This window comes from Bactrocera neohumeralis, chromosome 6 (genome assembly GCF_024586455.1).
Source record: "Bactrocera neohumeralis isolate Rockhampton chromosome 6, APGP_CSIRO_Bneo_wtdbg2-racon-allhic-juicebox.fasta_v2, whole genome shotgun sequence".
NCBI lineage: Eukaryota > Metazoa > Arthropoda > Insecta > Diptera > Tephritidae > Bactrocera > Bactrocera neohumeralis.
In genome coordinates, this window is record NC_065923.1 from 2,074,723 (window position 1) to 2,099,990 (window position 25,268).

A 25,268-nucleotide genomic window follows, 5' to 3' on the forward strand; every position below is an offset into this window, starting at 1 on the left:
GCTTAAGAGCAACGCGCTTTATACGTTGTTGGTGTTGCTGTTAACAACGGCACTTTTCACCGTTATATTGTTGCCGACAGCAAAGTGTTGCAATGATGCGCTAAATATTTTGAAAGCATTCAAAATGTCAACGGATTGATGATGTCGCCGCGCCTCAACAGCTGCTCGCGGTAGGTGGGGCGTGGTGTGGTGTCTGTGTGCAAGTTGCGATTTTCCTTTACCACCGCTATTTGCAGTTATTGACTGCTCTTAGTAGCGCTTATAGTAGTTGTTGCAAGCGTTGTTGCTATTGTTGTTGTTAAGTGACTCTTACCAGCTTGTTGGTGATGTCACAGTGCATTTCCGCGTGTCCCATTGCCTCAATGTTCATGCATTTTTTATATGTCACATTCAACACTGTCAACCGTGAAGGCAACAACAACAGCAACAAGTGTGCGCATCTTTTGCCACGCTTGCCGCTTTTCGTAGTGCATGTAGTTGCTGTGTTGGTACGCGTCGAAAATTTAATGGATTGAAAGTGTTTCAATGGCGCTCGAGTGTTTTTACTTAGTTTATGGCAACACATCGAATTTTATGTGCATTTTGACACGCCAGACATTTGGCTCTATGCTCACGATGCTTGTGTGTACGTTTGTGTGTATGGTGATTACAGCGACTTGAAAGGTGACATCGAATGGTGTTCAATTTCAATATATTTGGAAAAGTGCAATCTTCGACTTTATTTTGCACAAATTTTGAGTTTTATTTATGTTTTGGCAATTTTTTAAATAATTGGTCAAAATGGGTTCACATTTCACTGCTATATTCAATAATTCAGCTTCGAGTACATAAATGAGGAAAATTAGATTTTTTAATTAGTCGAAAATAAGGACGGTCTTTATGTTTTTGAAAGGTGGATGTGCTTTTTCAAAGAATTTGAGGTTTCTGGTGTGGAAAGTGCTAGCAACCTACGCTAGATTCACAAATTGTTCCAAAATATTCTATATATTTTCTATGATGATCGCAAATATATGTATAAACATATAAAAGAGCAATCAGCAATGCGCTTAAATATAGAAGTATCTTTCATAATATCAAATGGTGGCACGATCCTATGCAAAACACTTCACAGAACCTACCTTTTACTTTTCTTTTTAAATGTTGCTTGCTTTTCATTATAAGCAACTTAAGATATCTTCACCTAGAGACATGACATGGTCGGGGGATGATATTACATTCGAATATTTTTGAAGCATTTCCATTTATATTCTTATCCCAGACCTGAGCAACTTACTGTTCCTGCTTTCATGCAGTGGAATCCTACCTGACTAGCTCAAGCAGATTGTTCAAGAGCTCACCACATCAATATTTATAAATATGTAAACACATGCACTTCTAATCGTTACACAAGTGATAGTTTCGCCATAGCGGAGCCGGGCAATTGAATGCCCAGAAATAACGAAAAAAGCCGAATAGTTTTAATACCTCTTCCATTCGATTCTCTCACAGAGGCACCAGAACAAAATGCAACATGCGAAGCAATATTTGTCATAGGTCCACTTACAATCACAAATACACACACACAGTGGTGCACATAGTGGCATGATCAAGCGCAGCTGGTGTTGCACAAGAACATTGGAAATTTATTGTGGGAAAAAATTGGTTTCAGCCTGCACCAAAACTAACACAATGCACAGGCACTCGGTGGAACAAAACTGCGGACTCTCCATGTGGCTTTACAACACTCCGATGACCAACAAAACACCATGTTGCATGGCAAGCAGCGGCCGGTGCGGAGCAATAATAAACATTTGTTATGTGCAACAGCAGCGTAGAAAGCGGTGACAGCCTGAATTGAACTGAAATAGAAGCCGTAACAGAGCTTTTTTAGTTTTGCTTGAGCATTAAACGGTGAACGCAATTTTTGGATTGGAAAATTTGCGCTTTGTTAACAATTTTAGAATGTGACAGTGGCGCAAATTGTGATAGTGGAGATTTTTAAATCTATATTTTAAATCTACTTATATATTTTATAGTGAGAAGAGCTTTTCTTGATATCTGCCCTTTGTAATCGTCATAAAACACCAAGTAAAATTTTATTAACAAACACATTGGCCAATAACGAAATCTGGGTGGGTTAACTAAGACCTTAAATATCGAAACAAATTTTCTTGAGAGGAACTAATATCTTAAATCATTTTTTTCTGTTTTAAATATAATATTTTGATATATTATTTATTACAAAAATGTGTAGACTTATTAAAAGTCCTACATGGCCATCAAGAGAGACTTTCAGTTATAGAATAAGCCAGAGAAACCAAGGAGTGTTAAGGATGAGTAAGTATTTATAAAACTTAACTGTGAAATTTAACTATTTTCTTTTTTATTAAAGCTATGAAGGAACATTGAGCGGCATCTCTTATGTAAAATTTTAAAAAACAAAATTGCACTTCATATTTTGACCCTCAGGAGCAGTTGTTGCAGCAATAGAATACTTTTTGTTGGCAAATTGGGAAAGAGCGAATAATTTGTTAAAAAAACAAATATTTTTCTCTAAATTTTGGAAGTATTTTCGTTAACTATGTATAAATATCTCCTCCATATATTAATTAATTTAAAACAATAATTTTCTTATGAAAAAACTCTCAAATATCACTTTTTTAAGTGTATACAACTTAAAAGTCGAAAAATATACGTTAATTTCAAAGAAACCAATATTTAAACAACCCACTGAACGCCTCAAACTTTACAGTCAAGTACATTGATAACTAACAACAAGCCAACATTTCAATTTACAACAACAGCGTTGTGTTTCTATCACGAGACTCATGCACTGCTACAACAAAACGTTGCGTCTATATGTGGTATGAGCTGTGCGCTTAGAAGTATTTGAGAAATAGTGTTGGACAACGCGGCGTATGAGTGACTAAGCGCGAGAGAAAACAGCGCTTGGGCGACACAACAGTTCTTTGCACTACAACAAAAAACTAAAGGCTGTCGAATGGCAAATAAATGCGCGCAGTATAAGCCAATACCAGCGTATTTACTTGTAAAATTGTTCCGCATAAATGTACAAACGAAGCATGTGAAGAAGCAGTTCGGAACGCGCGCTCGAAGCTTTTGCGACTTCACTCCACAGCGGTGCCGTTAAATACCGTATACATATGTATATGTGCATCCACTCGACGCTTGCAGCACGTACGGTGCTACTTTATGCGGCTTGTTTATTTTCATTTGATGCATGTGACTGACCACTTCCACATTTCTACACGGCTGTTGCCGCTCACACGACCTGGCAATAAATTTCACATTCGACAATTTTATGTTGTTATTTTGCCAACTGACAGCTGTGCCATGGCGAGTGTGAGTATAAAAAGTCTATAAAATTCGATTCCTAGAAGTAAAATCGCGCATAAACAAAAATATGTTTCACTTTTTGTTATTGTTGAGTGTTTCTGCTGCGTGTGTGTGCGGCAAGTTGACAGCTGTCATGATGTGCAGCACCGATGGGAGCCATAAGATGCTTTTGCAAGGCAGTTTTTTCTCAATAAATCATTGGCAACTGCTGTCGATAAAATAGGCAGTTTTCAAAAACGTAAATAAAATAAGCAAAAAATAATAATTTTGTTAAAAATAAAAAATCTGCTCGATTGGTATATTTGTGTGGTAAAAATTTGTATTTTATTAAGTAAAGAAACTAAAACTAACCTTAATTTGCTTGATTGTCGGTTCTTAAAAGTATTTGTATTCGATCACGAAATGTTCAATATATTTATTAACATAACTATGAGTTTTGTTTTGTTATAAGTAGATCTGACATGCATATCACTATGAACTTCTATCTCAGATTTCCATATATGAAAGCAATGAAAAAATATGAACAAGATTTGTTAAATGTTTAAGAGTATCTTAGTATCATATTAAGTCCTTCACTAAATAATTTCTTTTTTTAGTGCAATTTGAACACGATTTTTTATTGCGTAAAAGATTGTATGAAATTATGTAGTTTCTATTTTGCTACCTTTCGGGAAAGTTTTTGCTTATACGCTCATAAAATATTTGATATTTGCAGGCAATCAGTTTGTTGTAGTAGTTTTTGACAACCTGGTTTGAGGAGAGAGTTCTCCCATCCAAAAATATTTCAGAGACCTATACATAAAAGTCCGAAGGAGCCAAGTATGAAGAATATAGTGGGTGTGGTAGCGCATCTTATTCAAACTGAAAAAGCTTTTGTCAAGTCATCAAACTTTTATGAGTTATCGCGATATTGCTTAGTGAACGACCCAATAATATCGTCTTACATACTTTTTAAATTATTTAAATCGCACTTCGCCTTATAATTTTCATTTCAATGAGAATATCTTTTCTTTAAAGTAGATGGCGCAGGCAAAATCAAAGCTATACAAGCCTTAGAAAAAAATATATAAGCAGTTAGAGCAATACCTTCTTATTCCTTATCTGATTACCTTTAGCAATTATATTATAATCACCCCTGAAAGAAATACTCAGTTTGAAATAAAGCTGTTTATGTAAAGAAATAAATCTTTCTGATTAGATGCAATCACTCTACTGATTATTTTATTTTATCATACGGATATAGAAATTTAAATAAAATCAGTTATTTCTAGTAAATTTTACAAATCAAAAAATATATGTCAGCGATATAACAAGAAAAATCAGTCAAGAGCATTACTGACCATCAATATGTGTTAAACATTATGTTAAACGCTTCGGTATGATTTATATCTAACTTACAATTGCCTGAGCTATCTTTTAAAACATATGAAAGGTTGATTGTGTTATAGTGTGTGCATATGTGTATGTATATGTGTATGCACATGTGTATGAAAGTTTTGAAGAATTCTATAATCGTTAAAACAAAAAACAAGACCGGTTAACCTTTTAAACAAGTTTGTTTATATTTATTTGGGTTAGCTATTAGAAAACACTTATTTAGGTGTCCACTCATATGACTCATATGACCAAGCGTATATTGACATATGTACATACATATTTTAACCACACACATTTACATGAATACCCTTTTGGTTGATTTGTGGCCTTTAATATCGTTCCTCCCATATGCTCATGACTATTTGGATATTTAGGATAATATCATACATATTTGCATCCAACTATAAACTGTATACATAAGTATTTTACATAACTTCTGTGTAAACATACATAAGAAAATATTTAAATTAATCGTAAAAGATTTGTGGGTTTTTCTTTGAAAAATCAAAAATGGATATTTTGAACCGAACTTTAGGGATGGCCTCTGGAGTATAAACAATAAGTGTGGATTCTAAAAGAATTGTCAAAATTAATTACTTAGAATTAATTTCACATAAATTTTTAATACTTCACAAAATTTTAGTACTTAGTTAAATTAACATAACCTATAAAAGCAAAATCAGAAATCATCAAAAAAAATTTAGTGGCAACACTCACAGCATGCGAATTGAGAAATATCATTTCGAAAAATCAAATATTCTTTCATTGCTATAAAACATTCGCCCTAATTGTCTCCTGAGCATCAATCAGCTGAGTAAGATTGCCCAATAATCACTCTACACTTTGATGTAAAAGAGACTTAACTTAAAAATGTTAAATTACTTCTGATTGCCTTAGCGCGCTGTCGTTTTAGCAAAGTTCAAAGACCATTTCTTTATTTTCATTCGACTTCTTGATGAGAGAAATAGCGTAGCGCCTGGCAATTGCAACGCTCTGGTTTTAGGTATGCAGTGGTCTGCAGCTCTATTTGCAAAACGGAATGTCGACAGTTCGTGCACTCTCATGACCGCGGAACTGCTTTAAAACAATGAAAAAGAACGCAAAAAATAACGTAACAAAAATTAGCTCCATCGGCCAAAGCAACACCAGAAATACAGCAAAAAAGCAGGCAATCCCGACTAAGGCAGGCCATCAAAGCGCCAACGAACCGTGGTCTATGTAATCTAAAAATGAATAAAACCGTTCTTACACAAACAGTAATTCGAGCCTTTTTGGTGGGCGAGAGAAACGCTCACCATCAACCGAGCAACCGCGCAGCCAACAAACCCAACACTAAAAGGGGCATTTGCAGGAAAAGCGAATTGCCAAAAGCGAAAGCGATATTCACCATTTTTTCCGATGAAAAAAAAAACAACAGCAAGGCAACCCAAAATAGAGCAACAATAAACTAGATGGCCTAGTTTTAGTCTGCTAACTTTTATTTTCGGTGAGCGTTGTAAATGTTCATGTTATGTTGATTCTTGCGCTCACAGAACACAGACGCTTCCACTACGCTCATCCACATGCACACACACACACTATAAATGTATGTATAAGTGTATAGCACCACTTGTGTACTTATGCGCTAAAGAGCACACCTTGTACATGTTTAAACTGAGCAGTGTTGGCTTTGCGCTAAATGAGAGCTCCTCCGCGCCATCGCCGGAACCGGCTTCTTCCTCTGCTAGGCTTCCTAGGGCAGTTGGTTGTCCTCTCGAGGGTTTTATCATTTTTATTGCATGCCTCAAGAGTCTTATGTATGCAAATTAAGTTCGCAGCATTACGACTCCGCTATAGTTCAGATACATACACACACACCTACACAGGAGTGCATATATGTGTGCTTCAGACATACTTGCTTCGTCTTCAAGCTTCCGCCATGCTGCGCCTACTTAGGTGACGGTTATCAGCGGCTGCTGCTTCGCAACATGTTTGTTGTTGTCTTTTGGAGACTTTCTTCGGTCGTCTCAAATTGACCTATAAGTGTTGTCTATGTGCGCGACATCTTACTTATATTTATACATAAGTACATATGTATACGTATTAGATGCTGTGTATGGTAGAGTCTTACATATTGGCCGCAGTGGTTCACTTTTCGGGTTTGCTTAGTGATATAGTTTCTTCTTGAAATTCTTACTCTTGATTGTTCTACATAATAAGTTCCTGCTCGTTCTATTTAAATTCTATTACATATGTGCTAAGGCACCATTTGGCATAATAAACCTATTTTTCGCTCTACAATTGCCTACCAAATACAAAAAAATAAAAGTAAAAAAAAATATATAATGTAATTTGCAGATTTATAAGCACATCAGTATGTAAGTATGTAATTTTTTAAAAAACCTTGCCTTCTTTGATTGCTTATTTATGAAGTTAAATTGACTAAGACTAGAATGTTGATTTATATTTACAATCTGATCAAAATTTACACGAATATATCCAGTCGTGGAGTCATCGAAATTGATTGATGCCATGACAGCATTGCAAAAGTTGAAGAAGCCATGCTTGTAAGTAGTCGTGTTGGCATCAGAGACATAGTGGGAATGAAGCGTGTCTCTGCTAGACTCTTACTAAAAGAACGCAGCCTTTGCAAACACGACGTTGAGTAGAGATCGAAAAAGAGATGCTCGAAACCCCTACATTATTCTAACACATAATTTATGGTAGCTAATCGTATGCTTAAGAGTGTGATAACGAAACTGTCCAACAATCTAGCGAATGATGCTCTAAAAATGAGATGATAACGAAAAAATAAAATTCGCTAGAATTATATATCGTATGAGGAAAATTTAAATAAGCTTTGGCTAGCTTTTATTGGCTCAGAAATTAAATTTAAGGCGATAATAAAGACTGTGTGAAATTGTAATTTGCTTCAAATTTGATCAAATAGTAACCTCGTCCTCTTTTCATGTTTTAACTCTTGGGTTTTATTTTACCTCCGACGACCGTATTAAACAGACAAAATCTATAATACAAATAATATCGTGGAGCACACTTTGCTAATATTTAGATTAGTCTAGATTAGATATTAAGACTTACTACGGATATATACAACCGGGTAAAATTACACTGCGGTATATGTACACCGAAAAAATCGTGAAGAGCTTAGATACAAAGCTTGGGTATTGACCTGGCCCCATCATACATATACCTACAAATAGGTAATTAATTTCATATTCACATAGTTAGTTTGGATTAATTTAGCTAATTTAGCTAAGTTTAAAAAAGTTAATAAAGGTTGCATTTCCTTCAGTGTCCAGAAGAAAACTTCAACAAGGAGCATTCAATGCCAATTTGGTTATGAAGATGTAATATATCAACAGAATATACAGCACGACTGTTTCAACGGCTCGACTTTCATTAAGAAAGGATATGCGTCCAAGTCATTCGCTATGATGGGCATTTCACAGTTTCGATAACTTTTCATGTATTTCCAGAAATTATACTTTCATCTATCTGTGATATCTCTCTCAGTTTTTGAGATATCGATTTGAAATTTCGCACTCATCCTTTACACTTAAGGAGCTGTACATTTGCTGGAACTGATGTAATCGAACCAACATAGAATACATTTGCCACACAAATTGAATGAGACAATCAGCGATCGGGATCAGGTCCTTTTATGATAATTTTTTGTAATAGATGAGATATCCTTTCAGAATATGGCATACATTTTTGTCCAAGGCAACGATGCAATCTTTGAAAAATTTGTTTGCATTGGACAACTAAACATGTAGCTGCCATACTTACTGACCAATGATAACCAAGTACTCATACGAAAAAATTTTTTGTGAAGGGTATTATAGCTCCTGTGCAACCGAAATTAACTTTTTCTTGCTTTTCAAAATCTTGCATGCCAGCCATGATATAAATTATGCAAAATCCAATTTCTTGAGCGCCGCCTGTGCCGCTTGGAAAAAGGATATTAATAATATTTCACTGCCAAAGGCAATCAAAATAGATATGCGCGATTTCGGTGAAACTTCACCAATCAAGCAGAAAAAGTATTAATATATTAAAAGCAATCTACACCGAAAAAACGCATTTCCTTACACTTCAACGGACACGTGAAAATTTACACACACATCCATACAAAAGCATTTCCGCGAAACGTTGCCATATTATTATCAACGAAAATTTAATAATAAGAATTTCGCAATAAACTAAACGCAAAACGATTTCAATTTTCAATCAGCATCAGTAAACGTTACTCTCGCCACCACAACAATAACACCAACAACAATATTCCTAACTGTTTATGTGCGTATGCATGTACATCAGAAAGCGCTGGCTCACCCACCACTCACACAATAATTCGCCGGCTTACTTTTTATCAAATTATTTGATGCAATCTACCAAACGAGAAGCAAAAGATCAAAAAACAGTTCAACGCCCCTCTAACCGAAAGACAAAAACACACGAAAAACCCGCCACAACAACAAACAATGATGGCAGAAATATTAAATAAGCAAAAAAGTTTGGCGCAAAGTTTTTTCCCACTTTTTTGTTGGCAATATATGGCGGAGGGGAAGTGCGCTAGCGCTGTGCAAAGTAAATTTGTGCGAGGCAAATAAAGAAAGCTGCGAAAAGCCCGCACAGGCTCAAACACAAACGCAAATACAAACACAAGCGCTACAAGCAAACAAGCCAAACGGCAAACAGATAAAGAGTCAGTCTAACAAACCGAAGGGAGGAATGGGAACAGGCTTACGCCGGCAGGCCGACCGCCAAAGAAGTCATTGCAAACGATTTAGCATTACCGACGAATAAATATTACGCTTGGGGATAAACATTTTTATGAAAATATCCAAACAAATCAATGTGGAAATCAAACAATCTTCGATGAGCAGAAAGTTATGACCGTTAACAGTGGCTGGGCGCTTGGATGTTCGGGTGGTTGGCTGCTTAGGCGGATGAGCGCAAACGAAATTGCCAGTAAACGGAAATTCAAATACTTCTGACAGCGGTGCGTGGAAGGGTGCTTGGTGGTGTTGGCAGCACATATGCCGACCGAAATTTGGGGTGTGAAGACACTTTCATTACTTTCTTCATTCACTGCTTTTTATTACTATTATATTTTGTTTGTGCGAGGCAGAGGGGAAATTGTGATTTGCAATTCCATTACATTTTGCGAATTAATATTAAATACGTTATTGCAACGCTCCTGCTGGCACTTCTACGCACACAAACACACATTTGTATGCATTTGCAGCGCGCTAAAATCTCAGCGGGTGTTTGGCCATTCTTTCGCCTAATGCCCAAATTTCTTCATTACACAACACTTCAAGCTCGTCGCAGCGCCGATGTGTGTCACTGATATCGCCGCGCTTCACTGTGTATGCGAGTGTGGGGGTGTGTTAGTGGTGGTTCAGGGTCGCCCAAGCGCCAGCTGATATTACATTTTAATGATGCAATTGTTTTCTTATTGATTGAAATGTATTGGCACATTTGCTGTGGACTATGGATATTTCATGGACTTTGACAGCATTTCTCCCACGGCTTAGCTTTTTGCTGCCTACCCTCTTGTAATGGTCGACCGCTTCAGCCCCATCGGTCCAATGTGCTCTGTAAAGCAGTAATAATAATAAAGGGGGCTTGTAAAAAATGATCTCAAAGCACATCAACTGTGAAAGACAATGCAAAGTGGCGAAAGTGTCAGTAGATTAAATGTTGAAGGCAATAATAAATGGTGAATTTTGCTTTTATTGAAATCGGAATTCTAAATGATGTCGAGCGTATTATATTTGCTTTTCTCGGCCGCGCTGCGCTTAGCGGACATCAAAGCCATCACAATTTTTGTTGTTGTGCGAGTTTTGAGTAATTTTGTGCTATCTGCCTTAGGCTGCAAGTTCTTTGCATTATTTTTATGAGTTTTTGGTGTAATTTATGAGAAAATTTGTGTACACGATTCAAATACTATTTTTAAATGAATCTTTTCTATTTAATAAAAGATATTTATTTTAGCAGAAACTTTACCAAAAAGGCAAATATTTTTTACCTAAAAAATGGCTTGAAAAAAATCTTTAAAATAAATACCAAACCTTTAAAATATAAAAATAAATTATACTTCTGTTTATGTTAACACAATAGTATTTTTTGATGCTTTATAATAGCTATTAGGCGATTGAAAAGGGAGGCGCGGCAGCCTTAGGCTATCATTACGTCTGTTGTGCTTCCGAGAGTCGCCAATTAAGCCTTATCCAGAAACTCAGTACATTTGGTAAATAACCAGATTTTTTCCACCCCAGCAGATGTCCAGTCTCAGCCGACTGAAGGCTGGAAATTCGCAAATTTAATATTCATTGCTGTCCGCGTATTACTCCGCATTCCTCCGATCCTCTTTACCCATATTCTGAATGTGGATTCTTAATGGCAGGTGCCCTGTGATCACCTCTTCATTGTTACTAAGTTCTCATTTGCCTAGGATTAGAAGCTTTTGGTTCTGTCCACCATTAACATAACACCAAGGTACCTTTGTGGCATGCCTTGTGTCCCTGATTTTCCAAGAACTTAAGTGTTCCTCTAGAGTCCTTTTTTTCCAAACAGAAGTTGTAGGAGCTTGGGGATATTATATTCCTGGCTTTTTCCAAGCTAACTTGTCTGGGTTTCGTTTCCTTCTATTCCTATTTCTATCCGTCTTGCATGATCTAACGCGGCGAGACTTAATATTAAATTGAGTTTTGTTGCCAGAAAATTAAAAAAAAACTTACTTTGAATATATCGCCGATAAGTTCATACTTGTACATATGGCCTTTAGACAACTGAGATGTAGATAGCATAAGGTGTCATATTCTAAGCTAAAAATTCTGTTGTTATAGGAGCAAATATGTTGTCTTATTTTGTGTGTAATCAATTCCTCATCCACAAAATTGCTCTCTGGTTTCATTATTAAGATGAGGAGGCAAAGAAGTCACACCCAAAATAATTCACAATCCACCAGACTAAAATATTTTCCTTATTTATTATTTGTGTATTCAAGTTATTATTTCAGAAAATTTTGCATCTGCCAACGTTAACAAAGCCAAAGCATCACAATATTTGTTTCGTAAAGTAATCCTTGAAATATCAACTAATTAATGTGTTGAAAATGCCAAACAAACACACACACATTCAACCCAATGAAATATTACAGCTACTAAGGAGGTATAGACACACATACATACGTATATTGGTGACGTCAATACTTCGAACGACGCTTGTTCAGCATGCCACCTTTAGCGGGAAAAGCCTTCATCTAGTCAAGAGCATCAATAGATAGCTACGTATGTGGTAGTTGCTATAGGATTAAATTTGTCACTCGTATTGTGAGGTTGCGACAGATAAACTATAAACATGTACACAAACACCACAACAGTTGACATCTGAATATAATAAGTTAAGCCAGTACCATTACTATATAAGTATATATACCATTATATATATATGTATATATCATGAGCTCTTCCACATACCACCCACAACTACATGTGATTTGTGTACAAACTCAACAAAGTTCAGCAATCTGAATTTGAAGTGCTTTAAAGCAAAGTGAACTTGAGCTTTAAGCTGACGAGACGAATCCGTGCGCAGCATATGCTAGTTGCAAGTATTGGGACATTAGCACAGCGCAGAGGAGAAGTGCGCGAGTAAAGCAGATGCTTAACGGCATTTGTTTTCGAAAAGTTTCTTGTTTATGAAGATGGATTAGAACTGTTTTGCCAAGGTAATATATGGGTGCTTAAGTTTATATGTGACTGTGTAATATGGGATATAATGTCAAATGTATATACTTTCTTGCTATTATGTTTATTATATGTGGAATTGGAGTATTAGCAAGTAAGTACTTCAGTGATAGGGAAGAGATGAAACCTGCTTAACAAAACTATTACAACCGAAATAAATAAACAGTAAAAGTGGCTGAAGCAGTGATGTTTCTTATAAACGAACGAAATTGTTTGTATATTAATACTTAATAAATAAGCGTAGGAAAGTTAAAGAACAATTGAAGAACAATTGAATAAGATGGTGGTGGATATTGTTAATTTTTTTTTTGCAAAAGTTGTAATTTTTGACAATATTTGAGCAAATGAATTTCACACAAGAATGGGCTATAGGCATTTAAAAAAAAAAGTAGAAAGTAGCTTTCGGCATTTCTTGCAGTCTTCTCGATCCTGTCAGCCCCTTCCTGAAAATGTATTCTGCCAACAGACCAGTCAATATGCCAATCATGTTCCTTCAGTTCTTTTTATCAGGAGTGAGTAGGAACTTTCTATATTTCTGATCTATTGCTTTGCACGCATTTCGTCTCCATAGCAATGATTCTGTCCAGATCGTCAAAATTAAGTTCTAATTGAAGTTGTTGGAGTGGTTCTTAAGGCTCCCTTCTCATTGATAAAGCAGTTTTGTAATACTAAAGGCTTCAGAGTTTAAAATTATAGAAAAACTTTCTGATGTTGACGCGAAAAGCTGAACCAAGACATCCCACTATTTTTACCTGAATTCAGGATATAATTTATGTATTATATGAACGGGTTTTTCTATGAAAATGATTCTGTAAATTCATTCGGTATCTGAAACCTCATGAACTCTTCAGGAAAACAAAAAATATACGGGAAAAATTCCTATTTGACTCAGTTGGTAAAATAAAAAGCCTACAACGGAGGTTAGGAAAGAAAAGGTAGTCGTCTGAATGAGGCAACTTTACTATACATTTAATACCTGTACTATAACCTATATATTAACGTAAGAGTAACATTACATAATACGTAAGCTAGTGAATTCGGAATAAGATTTCGAGTAACAACACAAAAAGTGTGTTAGTGAAATAGATGTTTATGTAACCCAACCGTATAAGCACCTAAAATAAACTCTTAAAGTATTGCCATACCCGAAAAACCACTCATAATTACATTTTGAAGCCAGTGCCAACACAAATAATTTTGGCAGTCATTATATTTGCTGTTGTAACAAGAGAGCATAAACTGTCACCTCATGGCTTGTGAAAGTGTGAGTTAAATGCCGACACACTGTTTATCAGAAAACCTGCGAGCGGCGGCTGCGAAGTCATAAACTCCGGCGTCAGCTGACACGCATTGACTTCATTTACATATTCAGTACTCCAAGCGAGTAATATGAGCCATGTTTGTGATAGTGAATATGAACAGCGCATACATCTATGCATGTATATATGTGTGATATAGAACGCTTTCAGTATAAAGGCTGGTCGCCTGCCTATTTAGATATGCCGCACGCATTGATGATTAACATTAAAGCGCTTTATTGGCCGGCAACACAATGCAACGCAGCACCGGAACGCAAAGAGAAAACTAACGAAGCCAAGGTATTTACCAGTCTAACATATGTGTGTATCTCGCACTCATTTCGTAGTTGTTGTTGTGGTTTTAAGGTTGCGCTGTGCAACTTCGCTGTTTGAACAATAAAGAAAACTCATTTGTGGTTGCGTGAGTGTTGGTTGAGAGTCAAGTGTTGTTTTTTTTCTTGTTGTACACCTATGGCAACAATCCGAGTAATAATTAGCTTCGGTTGCAGAGGCACACATCCGGTGGCGCACTTGTAGCGTGCTAATAGCTGCTCATGCATAGCTGATGCTTCATAATTTATTCATCTCAATGATGCTGCCGCTCAATACAGACGCACGCGCGTACCGTTATGTGTATACATACGCATATAAGAGTATACAAAGTTTGCCATACTTGAGTGTATGGTTTAAAATATGCAGAATAATTAACCCGTAATGTATGAGTGAGCTGCCGAAAGCTACTTAAGATACAGGGCCTGGCGAGGGAACATGAAGATATAAACATATTCATGTATGTTTATTAAAATATTTCAATAAAAATAAGGTTATAAATATAATTTTTAATAATTATCGAAAATTTGGAATTAAATTTCCAAGAAAGAAATACATTTTCTTACTTTTGTTTGGATTGCTGGCAGTACCTTTGATTGCAAATATTTTTAGTTTAGATTATTCAATATAACTCTTAAATATTTTTTAGTAAATGAAGCTGCTGATGATAATTTACAAGTCCGCTTAATTGTGGGCATGGATTTCTACTTAGGTAGCTATACGTATACTTGAACAAAGTGCTTAATTGTAGGCAAAAATATTAGTTGTATTTCAAAAAATTAAGTACTTTATTTAATAAAAATTTCTTATCAACATCCTCGATATTCTCAAAAAAAGCATATTCTCAAATAATTATAAAATCAATTTCTCAGTTATTTATATTTAATTACATATAAAAATGAAGCACCTAAATGTAGGCATTGCTCTCTGGGATTATACTGCTACTTCGCAAACGATGAAACGTTGCCTACGTTTAGGTTTCAAGTCACATCTGAAAAAATAAATAACTTGGAACGCGGTTTATCGATTGTCCAGTTAGAATTTCATGACATTCCATAGATTGGTAGTGAAGTTATTGCGGTTTAAGTGTCAGTATGTTTGTGTTATCGGTGCGAAAATGAGCTTCGAACAAAGAGCCAACATTAAATTTTGTTTTAAAATTGGTAAAACTTTTACCGAAACCTTTCAATTGATGAAACAAGTTTATGGCGATGATTGCCTATCCCGTAGCAGAATGCACGAGTGGTTTCAACGTTTTCAAAGTGGTCGTGAGGACATAAATGACGATCAACATGTGGGCCAATCCAAATCCGTGATCACCGGAAATTCCATCGAAACTGTGCGTGAATTCGTTAAAATTCACCGAAATCATCATTAAAATACATGGTAATGGAATTGAACATCTCCAAAACAACGATTTATCGCATTTTGATCAAACATTTGGGCTTACGAAAGTTGCCAAAAATTGCTCAGAATCCAGCAATCAAAGGACATCATTAAAGAGATCAAAATCATATTTTAACCATTAACCACTCCACGTATTCACCTGATATGGCACCGTGCGACTTCTTTCTTTTCGGAAAATGCATTTGTCCATGAAAGGAAAGCGTTATGCAGACGTAGAGGCCATACAAAAGGCTTGTACCGGCATACTGGCGGCCACACCGGCCAACGAGCTAAGCACTCGTTCGACATGCTTTTACACCATGCAAAAAGCTGTATTGAAGTATTGAAGCAGATGGAGACTATTTTGAATAAAATAAATTGATTTTGCAGAAAAACCCATTTGTTCTGTTTTACTTTAAAGTCCTGTATACTTTGGAAATCACCGTGTATTTGTTCTTTAATACTGATATTCTTTATGATGTGTTTATACTAGCTAATATTTAATACAATTTTGGAACCACCTTAAAAAATAATGTAGGCTCAACTGATTTTTCATTTCATTTCCTCCGTAAACTAAAACAAGTGGATTTTAAGGTTAAAATCATAACAAGAAAACTGTATTTCTCTTCCAAAAACAGAAGTAAAAGCTCATGAAATACGTCTGCTAAAACCAATTAACACTTTACTAGACACTACTTTGTTTCTTCAATTTGTAGATTTTCACTTTTTTTCAAGTTTTCATCGTCCAGAAAATATTCAGCGAAATTGACAGCATGAAAAGGAAAATTCTAAAAAAAAATTATTGAAGTTACTTTAGGCCAAATTTGAATAAAAATCAAATTTAATTTGCTGTAAATGTGCGTAAGCATACAAGTAAACATGCTTACATGTATATATATAAGAATATAAACAGCAAATAGCCTTGGAAAGAAAAGCGCAATCAAAGCATAAAACAACAACACAAAATAAATAGCGAAACTCATTAAATTTCTACAAGTAATTTAAGTGAAAACGAAATGCAAAAAGAGAAATTTTCAAAATATCCACAAGCAGACAAGCGGAGCCGGAAAGCTGAAAAGTGCTGTAGATAAAGGAGGTTGAGCACAAAAAATGCGAGTGCAATGAAATTAAATGAAATAAAATAAATTGGAGCGTCTTTACCGGAGACAGCAGTAGCGTAAAAGCTTTGAAAAATTCGGCGCAAGCAAAAAGTTAAATTTATAAAAATGCACAGAAAACAAGAACAACAGCAAGCTACTAAGAATATTGAGGGAGTCGGTTCAACTGGTTTAAGCACACAGAGACACACAGTAGAAGCATTTAGCAGAAAGAAAGAAGTCAGTTGAGCATCTTCTCTGCGGATGTTAAAATATAAGTGGCAAAACAACATACAAACACGCGAATTCCGCTACATTTTAGTTTCAAATTCTCAAGCAAATTTTTCGCTAAGTTAACTACAAGTCTCATTACAAGCGCAATGCGGTTGAGTTGGCGGTGGCGTATGAGCAACAAAAATCTTTTGGTAACAGAGAACCACCCTTGAGCACAGCTGCTTTTATAAAAAGCATACCAGAGCGTATATGTTCGCATATACTGGTGAAATTACAAATACAATTCGTTTTTCTTCGCTTGTCAAAAGCTGCGAATTTTTTCCGAACAAATTTAAAAAATACAAGTATGCCAGACGTCTTCTGAGAAACCCTGTGGCTGTAATCGCTTGCCATACTATATCCTAACGGAAATTAAATGTTTAAAATTTATAGACACGGCAACAGTCACTTGAGATTAAACGCGACTGTAGTTTACTTAATATGTCAGCAAATATTTCCATACTCGTATGGGTCTGTGTGCGTGTATGTGTACAGTTAGGTGTGTGTCTGTGCTTTCCTTGTGCGCTTTAATCAAGCAAAAGCATCGCTTGCGTATGTAGGCATGTGCGCGTGTCAGCGTCAGTACCCTGCTTAGCCCACTGGGAATCGTGTGACATGAACTTGAGTCACTTAATTTCAATAAAAGTCAATTCAGGCGTGTCTCAAGTTAGTTGCAACACACATTTGAATTTATTTGACATAATTTGGCGGTAGTTTGTCAATATTATGTAATGCTGTCAGGAAATTCGTGCACGCGCTGATTTCCAAAACCACAATTTAATTTTAAACATAATGGAAGGAAAGGACTTTATATTCTAAATATTAAAAAGAATAACGTAAAATTCGGCTGTACCGAGGCTATACTAATCCTCAATCCTTTTTATTGCATAATTGATTATAAAATCATCTTTACATTATATCTTTATCTTAGTTTCCATCGGTGAGTTTATATGGCAGCTATACGATGTAGTCGTCCAGTTCAAGCAATTTTTTTGGAAAAAAAACTAACCCACTAAATGTTTAACCTTTTAATCATGTATTTTGCTTCCGAGTCAAACCGAACAACAAAACAAAGTTTTTCATTTGTATGAAAGTATGTAACATTTCTCTGCCAGAAAATTAGTATCAAATATTGTAGGCAACGTATTCTGATCATTTAATTTTTTCTTGTTGACTCTAATTAAATTTGCACCCAATATGATCAAAAGTTTCTTATTTTACCTCATCGTTTTTCCTACAGGGTCTCTATCGTCCTGCTGGTGTTAAAGTCACATCTAATGCGTTGCCAAATTACTTGGCAGCAAATATTTGCATATGTAAATGCGTGATTGCACAATATTCGAATAACTAATTTAAATCAACTGACTTCAGAGCTTTAGAGATGATTTAGGCATTCGCAATGAGTTATGCGTCGAAGATAATTCGATGGTCGAGGAAGCTTAGGTGATTTAGCAAGCGGTAGACCAGCAGAAAAAAGCTAATCTTCGGAAAACACAAACCCGGCGGTATTATATATGAGTTTAAGCAAATACCACGATGCAACCGCATGCACACAAATCGCTGATAAATATTTATCTATAATTGTATAATAATATATTTGCACATAAATATTAGAAATTGCTTTATTGTAATGCTGAGCGCTAGCTCAACCAAATAAGTTAATCTGCATATATGCAGTTAATTGATCGAAAACAGTATGTGCGTGTATATGGCATTCCTGTGAGAGCAGCTCATTTCCCATCGTGTGGGCTCATGCATGCCTCAGCCATATCCGTTTCAGTGAATATATATGGTAGTATATATATATCTATATGTGTGCGTGTGTTATCGTGTTCGATAGAAAGCTAATCGTGCGTAAGTGGCACATGTGCAAATACTTATTTATAACACATTCATATATATCTAAAGTCGGTAGATTAAATAAAACAATACATATATATTTATATATATATATATAGATAGATATATATAGATAAGTGCATGTGCATGTTTGAGCCTTTCTGTCATTTGTTTTTGTTCTGGAAGCCACAAATCATTGCATTGCACTAGATTTATATCCCTTTCAGGGGCATACATATATACACACATACCCAATCACACATATGCATATAAAGATATTTCTAAATTATGGCCCACAATCAATATGCCGAACAAATGTTCTTTACGGCTACACTTAGTCGATTTCCTTTTAACCAACTAACTGTTTCGCAAGCATGTTATTTTCATCTTAAAAAGGTATTCTCATATAATCACTTCGAAAATTCGATTTCTTTTTTTTTTGACAGTAAAACCTATTGAAAGCATGCTGTGAAAAATTCAGACCAAAATTCATAGTATTTGATAAGTTACAGCCCATAGTCGCCGACGTGTCGTAAGCGACTGTCTACCAGGCGCCATGACAAGTCTACATTTCTCTCGAATCATCATTTTCTGAAACTGTCATGGTCCTAAAAAAAAGTATTCAACCGATTACTTTAAAATTTACATATGTTCTTCTACTCATTTATAGTTTCGTCCCTACCAGAATTGTTTATTTTCGAAAATATTTTCATATTTTTTTAAACAATTTTTAACGAAAAAAAAGATTTTCGTGACTTTTTTTTAAGTTCGACATTTTTTTAATGAAATTGATTATATTTGGTAGGGACGATCGATAGCCGCAGAACCACTGAATAATATTCCATTCGATTTTTTTATTTCAGACAACATGAACAGCCGCTATCACCATGACCAGTGAACTACTTTTTTTTGTTGGGGAATACTTTGATTTAAAAAAAAAATATATTAAAAATGTAAAAAACGAAAAAAAAAAATTTTTGTAAATTTGAAAATACAAAAAAAATACATATATTAAAAAATTAAAATTATTGAGTTTTGCTGTCGCATAAAAAAAATGTTCCTAAAAAGTGGTAAAATGTATGCGTTCACATGAGAGTACCCCCTTAACTCAAGCTACATACACACATACATACACACATATGTTGATAAGCGTTTCTTGCACTTGAAAGTCAATTTAAGCGCGTGTTACAATGCAATTTGTCGTTTTTATTGTTGGGTCAAATGTTTATTTTGGCATTTTAATGGCTTCCTAATAGAGTGTAATAAATTGCCAGTTTCGCAAATACAACAAACATGCCTTTGCAATTTATATAAATGCACTTAGATAAGCAAACATTTATTTTCTTTGATAACTTATATTAAATGGCATACAATATTTGGCAACAAATGTGTCCGCTGAAGCCTAAAGCAGTAGACAAGGATAAAGGCCAACAAGACATAAAGCGCAGACTTGTAATTAACAATTTGTGTAGAAAGCGTATAACTAATTGCTTTAATATTTATTAAAATTTAAAGTAATTAAAACAAATTATAAACAAACGCATTTTCTTTCTTAATATTATTGCTACAAAAATAATTAGCCAAGTTACAATTCGACTCTTGGTTTGGGTCCTAACAGAAAAGAGCAAAATTATCTAACGATAATGTTTTTATATAATCATTTTTATATTTTCCATGCTTAATGTAACTGAATATTTCAAATAAGTGTAAAGCATTTGTTTTTCATTATAGACCCACAATCTGTTCAAGCTTTGATAATATGAGTGTATCCAGTGGCAGAGTGCTCTTAAGCTACACTACCTGATAACAATTTATATAAAATAAAACCAGGAAATAACAAAGTACTGATAAAGAAATTCTCTTATTTGTAGAGACTCTTTTAGGAGTGGAGAAAAACCATGATCTTTTCTAACTCTTAATATGAACATGAAAAATATGCAAAAGATCAGTATAACTCATCTAAGTTTCAATTGATATAGTACATATATAATCATATCCCAAACATAACCGAACTTCACATCAACCATACAATATACAGAGTTATCATTCAAACGCACCTAAATTCATGTAAAGAAGAAATTTCACCATTACAGACATTTCAGTAGAAGAAAAAAGTGTGAAATTTTTTCACTTTTAAACAGAGCAAATAAAAATCGTTGTGTTAGACTTGAAAATATATTGGGTAAAACACACGAATTGTGCAAAAAAAAAATTAAGGTGATGGTTGGATGTTTGAGACGTACTCGTGCTTATACGTGATCACACGATTTAAAAATGGTCGTGAGGACCAAAGCCCTAGACAGTCGTGCTGTAGAGATGCAAAAATTTGGTATCGATACAAATGTTACTAAGAGAATGTTTCGTAAAGGTTATACAGGAGTAAAAAGACCATTTGTAAAATTTTATCTGAAGACTTGAGTAAAGCAAAGGTCTGGACGCGTTTAGAATTACATAAATATAATGAAGACCAAAATGGGATTTCCTTCACCAACCACACTCCGTACGTATGTCCTTATTATTTCACATTTACTGCCAACAGACTTGTTCTGTAAGAAACCTCCTAGTCGTCTGTAGTAAGAAACATTCTAGATCAAGCAACTTTTCATTTTTAGCCATTACTTTCGACATTCTATAAAATTAAACTTTAGTTCGTTCCCCAATATTGCCTTCCTTTCACACACAAGGATAAGAATCTCCAAAGTAGATAATCGAGTGTGTGGTAGTGAGATATCATTGATGACTGTGAAGAAGATGAAGTAAGAGCAGGTATCACACTGCTATTAGACTCCGGTAAAGAAATTTTAAATACAAATATAGCTCTGATTCGGTGGAGTCCACACCAAGGTGTCAGTCAACCACTCTCCCTACCTATCACCATGTGACTGTTTTCTGCTTCCGAAACTGAAAATCAACATGAAAGGAGCATTTTCTGATGAAGTGCTAAAAACATTCCTATAAATGACTTCAAATAGACTTTATTTGGCTGAAACGAAAATATTGCTTGATTTCATTATAGAATTTTTACGAACACCTTTCAACCCTTAAAATCTATGAGCGTCTCGTAAATTTTCATTGAAAATATAAATTTTTTATTAGAGAAGCGACAAATAACTGAATTTTCTCTATACTCTTAGTTTACGATTTGTTATTTGCTGTCAATATTCATCAAAAATATTAAATTTTTCATATCCTCAAAGTTATTTATGAGAGAATTATGTACATATATATTTTTTAAATATTGTCTTGAAAACTGTAAGCTCTTGCAGTCTTTGGTGGCATATAATTAAAACAGAACTTTGGAATATTTGCAGCTCATAGCTAGTAAAATATCTTTATATTAATATTTCACACATACTGAGGAATATATATTTTCAACTCAATCAGATCCAATATATGAAATATAATTTTGCAGAAAAATATTCTTAAAGCAATAAGTAAAGTGGATTTTGCATACTTGAATTCATCATACTTGTGGTGCGCCCACACCCCCGCCCACATCCGCACATCAAGTGACAACTGAAACTACTCAAAAAGCAAAAGGAACTTCAAATTTGAAAACTCTGTTGATGATTCTCTTTATTACATTCATATTGTGTGTAATAAACTACTGGAATATTTACAAGACTGCACTCTGAGGAGCATACTAACTACTAACAACTATTTAACACAAATGCGCATGTGTGTGTGTAATGGTTTGCCCGTTATTTTGCCAAAAGCACACATCAGACCCAAAAAAGCAAAAACAAATTACCAAAACACCGACAAAATTTATCTTTTCGGAGCTTTTCATAGATAAAACTAATATTCATGTCGACGTTGGTGAATTGTACGTCCCAAAGGCCAATGTTGTAGCCACTGGCTATGGAAATAGACAATGACAACAACAACTGCAATGGCGCTGACGATAACAGACCATGTCTATTTTGTTGTAGTTGTACGAAACAGCAGGATAACCAGAGAGCTAATGGGTAAGCCAAGTAAAATAAAAACAGGGAAAAACTGAAAGGCAACAACAACCGAAATGGGCAAGCCTTTTGAAGTATGGAATGTTGCTACAATTAGGCGACAGGCGATTATGACAGCATTTTCATGCTTTTTAGTGAAAATGTCCCATATTCTGCATTTCGAAGCGTGCAGAATTTGGCAACACTGCCACACGCCAACAGCCGAACTCGTCACTGTTGCCGAGTACACACCTCCCACCGAGCGAGATAGTGTGGACGCGGGTAGTTTTTGTCAATTCCTTGTTTTTTCTATTAAAGCCTAAATGTGTCCCCATTGTATGCGCTTAACTTACATGAGCGTCAACTCGACAAATTAGCTTGACATGTTGTTGCAACATTGTTAGCGTTGTTAGGAGTATTTTAGCAGACAAGCGGGTATTTTCCAGTTACTTCCTTTCGTTTTTCACGCCAATTTTTGGTTTATGTCATATTTTCCTTTGTGTTGGTTTTGAGTTATATTTGGAAACACATTTGCCTGTTATTACTTTTTCTTTTTCATTGAGATATACACCAGGTTTTCCAATAGGGATGATATGACTTCTAAGTGCCATTTTAGCCATTTTTAATATGTCATGATCTCTAATTTCTTAATGAGTTAACAACATTTGACTACTTCTTGTAGGGTTATTTGGTGTTTAGCAATAAATCAGACTATTTTCAAGCTTTAGAAGTCAATACCGAACGTACTATTCATGACATTCGACTAGATTTAGTTTCACACTAAATAAAAAAAAATTGGAAAATTCTTAACAATTATAGTGAAGAAATTGTATCATTCTTATTGGAAATGTATATGTGTAAATGGCTGAGATAGTGATATATAATATTCGGATCATTTATTTTCAACAATTTGAAAAAAGTTTTCGCCTGCTGCAACCACGCCTACTTCCCAAATAACACAATTTTAAATTTCATTTGACTCTTTCAAATTATGGAATACAAATTAGAAGAAATAGGCATAACGACATAAAACTTTGCACTTTAGTTTATGCCACCTTATGATCAAAAATTGTTCAAGTCCAACAAAAACTCTTCATGCCCCTAAGTACCGGATATTTTAACGACCCCTGTACCAATAGTTGACTTTTGACCGCAAATATCGGTCAGTGTGTGAGATATATAATTGAAATACAGGGATAATCTTTTCCTGACATGTCTGTGTGTCAAAAATGGATTGAATCGGGCCAATAGTTCCCTTGGCTCCCATATAACTACATACTTATATAACGATTTTCGATTCTATTTCTTTTCAACGAAACTCGTCATCAAACGGTAAATACTCTTTGAGTTGATTCCCTGATGGTATGATCATTGGGCAGAACAACTGAAATATGTTAATCTAGAATATAAAAAAGTCAAGTTTCGTTTTTACATAAAAATATGCCAGTCAATTTCTTCTTACTAAAACACAAACTTTTATGAATTTCTACACATATTCATTAATATAAGACATTTCATATTTTACATATCTTAAAAGTATTTCTACACTTACGTCGAGTTAAGTGACTTTTCAAAGTTGTGGCAACATTTGTGAAAGCATTCGCACTTATTTCAAATGACCATTTCTTCCTTAGATTTCCGCCGAGCTAGCTTTACAATAACTTCATTAGATTTTATTGCGGTGATCATTTGAGCAACTCACCCACACATACGCGGCTCGAACACATACACGCGCACTTTCCCGAAAACTTTCGTTTCAGAAATGTGTCGAAATGCCACAAGCCATGCTGGCACTTGAGGCGTCAAAGTCGCCTCTTTCCGCCACATTTACGCCAAATTTGTTGCCTTCATTGCTTATTTCCCAATGGTGTGTGTGTGAGTACTGTACAGCTGTTGCCTGGAATTGCTAAGTGCATTTCGGGTTACAGTGAATTGTGTTTAGTTAGTTTTAAATTAGTTTACGAACGCTTGACCGTTCGTTGTGTGGGATGCGGTTTGAGGCCAAGTCACTTTGCCACTCAGTCCGTTAGTGGTTAGTTAGTTTACCCTTGACTTGATGTGGTCTTGCCATGCATTTACACACACATATACACGTTCATATATTCATGTCATTTTAATAGCAATTTGACTTACGAAATTAAAACTTTAAATATTTATGTAAATGCGAATATTTTTGATATATTCGTATGCATGTTTATGCAGACATATGGATATACTTTGTCAGTACTAATTTTGTTGGAAAGACAGTCGTGAGATTTTTCCATTTACGTAACGCTGGAGGCATTACCTTCAGCAGCTTGGTCGAAGCGGCATGATATGCGCTTTAGTAACGTTTTAATGTAGGACATACACAAAAAATGTCTTACGACAGTTTATCACTGTGACTGTTTATCTTTATTTATTAAGTTACGAAAAAATTGTACAATTTTCACTATATTTTTAGGCCAATATTTTATCCGCACGAAAACCTTCTGCATATTTTTCCATGAAATTTCTCAGTAAACACCGTGAGGATGCACATAACTGGCAGTACTTCTCTGTACAAACAAAAAATGATAGTCTTAAAACCTTGGTGCTTTCACCTGATGATTTTTATTCGAAAATAAATTAAAAAATTAAAATAAAATT

The 25,268-nt window shown here is 35.0% G+C and overlaps 1 protein-coding gene across 6 annotated transcripts in view; it reads left to right on the plus strand.

The window, feature by feature from the left end:
- LOC126763353 (connectin) overlaps nt 1-25,268 on the plus strand; it is a 397,643-nt gene that overhangs the window by 360,863 nt on the left and 11,512 nt on the right. The gene's annotated exons all lie outside the window — the stretch shown is intronic.